General features: G+C 35.0%; 1 pseudogene; it reads right to left on the bottom strand.

Annotated features, from left to right (window-relative positions):
• Positions 1 to 2,704: 2,704 nt before the first annotated feature.
• Positions 2,705 to 3,136, bottom strand: LOC125939444 (39S ribosomal protein L42, mitochondrial-like; annotated as a pseudogene).
• Positions 3,137 to 3,414: the final 278 nt, after the last annotated feature.

Raw genomic sequence — 3,414 nt, 5'->3', positions numbered from 1 at the left:
TCTCTCTCTAAAATAAATAAACATTAATATTAAAAAAAAGAATTTTTTCTTTGACCTTGATATTCTCAAATTTCACTAAAATATGTCTAGTTGGACATTTTCCTCATTGCTCTTCTCTGGAACCCTTTTCAGTCCAAAGTCTTTCTTTCCTAGTTTTTTATTTCCAGGAAATTTAACTTCATTTCCTTCTCTCCATTTAAACTATTTCTCTCTTTTTAGATCTCCAATTATCTGGATATTAGAGATTACTTTTAGATTTTAACTTACTAGCCTTGGGGATTTGGAGGTGGAAGGATGGAAAAATGAATATCCTTGGTTAGTTGGTCCCTGTTTATTTTTCTAGCTCCTCACTAGTATAGGGCTCTATACTGCCTTTACTTTGCTTCAGTGGACACCTGGACCAGAAGTCTGAGTCACAATGGGACAGAAGGAAGATATGTTTGTTCCTTCAGGGAGGGCAAGGGAAAAACAAGACTAGAATGCCAATAGTTTCTTTTTGATTTTATTCTTCCTCAGTCTTGTCAGGATTTCTGGTCCACTGGCCACAGCCACCACTTAATCATCAGGCGTTCAGAACAAACCCTGTCATCTCAAGGTTTCTCCAAGTTTTCTCTCTAATTTCCTCAGTGTTGACCTTGAAGCTGGGGGCCAACAGTCTTGCTTGTTCAGCATCTTCTCAGGACTGGGATAATCTGGTTGCCTTTTGAGTATTGATTTACAGCTGAACTACAACATAGTTAGAGACAATGCTGCATGATTTCAATCATTTTTTGAGAAATTGTGTGTGTGTGTGTGTGTGTGTGTGTGTGTGTATACAAAATAATGATTGGTTTCAGTGTTTTGTAAATGTCCATTAGGCCAAGTTTTCTGATTGTGTTCCTCAAATATTTTATATCCATAGTGACTTTTTATGTGTTCATTTTTTTCATTTCCAAGAGAGATTTGTTGGAAATAGTGATGATTTTCAATTTGTCTATTTTTCCTTTTTTTTTAAAGTTTATTTATTGATTTTGAGAGAGAAGAAAGAGAGAGAGAGAGAGAGAGAGAGAGCACCAGCAGGGGAAGGGCAGAAAGAGAGGGAGAGAGAGAATCCCAAGCAGTCAGTGTGGAGCTGGATTTGGGGCTCCAACCCATAAACCATGAGATCATGACCTGAGTCAAAACCAAGAGTCTAATGCTAAACCGACTGAGCCACCCAGGCACCCCTTATTTTTCCTTTTAATTCAGTCGGCTTTTGCTTTGTAGAAGACTATGCTATTAGACACCTACAATAGGTATCTGATTTTTTAATATCTTCCTAGTCATTTGAACCTTTATTATTGTTAAGTTTCTATCTTTATTAAAATTTTTTTTTGCCTTAAAGCCTACTTTTCCTAGTATCAATATAGCATCTAACATTTTTTAGGAGAATATTTGCATGTGTATTTTTTTCTATTCTTTTACTTTCAAATTACCTGTATCCTTTTATTTTAGACTTCTCTTGTAAACAACACATCCTTTGAAAAAGTCCAGTCTGACAATCTTTGCCTTTGAATTGGAGCCTTAAGTTAATTTACAGTTAGTATAAGTACCAATATATTTGGGTTTAAATCTACCATCTCCTTATATATTTTCTATTTATCTCATCTCTGCCATGTCCCTTTTTAATCTCCTCTGTTGCCTTCTTTTGGATTGATTATGCTTCATTACTTCATCTCCTCCCTTTATTATCCTGGAAGTTATATACTATTTATTATGGTTCTAGATCCCCTAGAAATTACCAAATGTGTGTTAAATTTATCCAAGTCCCATATAAATTATGCTGTTCTTTGAGAACACAAATATTTTTGAAACTTTAACTGAATTGCTGCTTATCTCAATTTACGTAGCATCATTTTTGTACATCTTAATTCTCTTTATGTTTAAAACTTAATAGGACATTATTATTGTTCTATACATCCAGAATTTATTCATATTTGTCTACATATTTATCCACATATTTACCATTTTCATTGTTCTTCATTCCTTCCTGGGATCATTTTTGGGATCAGATCCTCTGACCTTCCATCTGGGATCATTTTTGTTTAGTGCAAGTCTTCAAATGACAAATTATTTCAGATTTTGTTTGTCTGAAAGTGGCTTTATTTCACTTTTATTCTTTTTTTAATGTTTATTTTTGAGAGACAGAGAACAAGCAGGCGAAGGATAGAGAGAGAGGGAGACACAGAATCTGAAGCAGGCTTGAGGCTCTGAGCTGTCAGCACAGAGCCAGATGTGGGGCTCGAACCCACAAACTGTCATGACTTGAGCTGAAGTCAGATGCTTAACAGACTGAGCCATTCAGGCACCCTTATTTCACTTTTATTCTTGAAGGATACTTTCCTCCAATATAGAATTCTAGCTTGTCAGTTTATTTCCGAGTTTTATAAATACCTCATTACCTGCTGACTTGTTTCTGTTGAGAGTCATTATTCTTAACTGTTATTCTTTTGATCACCATTAGTATTTATTTTCTAGCTGTGTTAGCTACTTTTTTCTTTGTCTTTGTTTTTTGGATTTTCATCATGCGCTTTGGTTTGAATTTATTTATTTATTTATTTATTTATTTATTTCTGAAAAAACATTTTATTATTGTCTTGCTACATAACAGTGAACATAACAGCATTTTGTCATATGGCAAATGAGATACAAGATAACATCCTTTCAATTCCTGAAAATCTCAATATCATCTGTCTTTTGGCGGATCCAGTTTCCTATGACTGAATCTATGATACAGACTATGAGGATACCGATGGTGCTAAGTAGTGAAGAACATTTCGCTAAGTTGTTCTATCATTGGTCCTTGCTCAAAGTGTTCATTTTTTTCTTCTAATATGGTTTTCAGCACTTGATCATGTGTTTCTTCATTATTATGCACAGGATCTGGCTGAGGGATAGGTTTTATAGGTTCATATGGAATTTCCACGGAAGGGTGGTATCATACTATTGTCCTGCCATCAGATGTCAAAGCAAGCTCTACTTTGCAATTATAGTCATCTGGAAGAGGAGAATATGTAGATTTATGACAAACACAATATAAATCTCTGTTTTGAATTGGAAATAACTGTTTCTAGATAGTTATAGTTGATATCACCCATTTTACTGATGCTAATGCCATGGTGAATCAAGATGCTTATCAAGTGGCATGAAAGAAGATGATTTGAAGAGAAACTGCTTTTCCAGGCCACCTGTTTTCATCCCTGATAGCCACTCACTGCAAGCCTGCCATCTTATGCATTTTTAAACTGTTCTGCTTGGGCTCCTTAAGACGTCTGTGTTTTAATGCCACTATCTCTTCAATTATTGCTTCTTTTCTAAGTATACATATATTGCCCTCCCACCCTTCCCCAAATGTTCTATGGGTTACTCTTTCATATTTCCATCCTTTTGTTTTAC

This window comes from Panthera uncia, assembly GCF_023721935.1.
Source record: "Panthera uncia isolate 11264 chromosome B2 unlocalized genomic scaffold, Puncia_PCG_1.0 HiC_scaffold_25, whole genome shotgun sequence".
NCBI classification, from domain to species: domain Eukaryota; kingdom Metazoa; phylum Chordata; class Mammalia; order Carnivora; family Felidae; genus Panthera; species Panthera uncia.
Note: the sequence above shows the minus strand (reverse complement) of the source record. Positions and strands in the feature narration are given on the sequence as shown.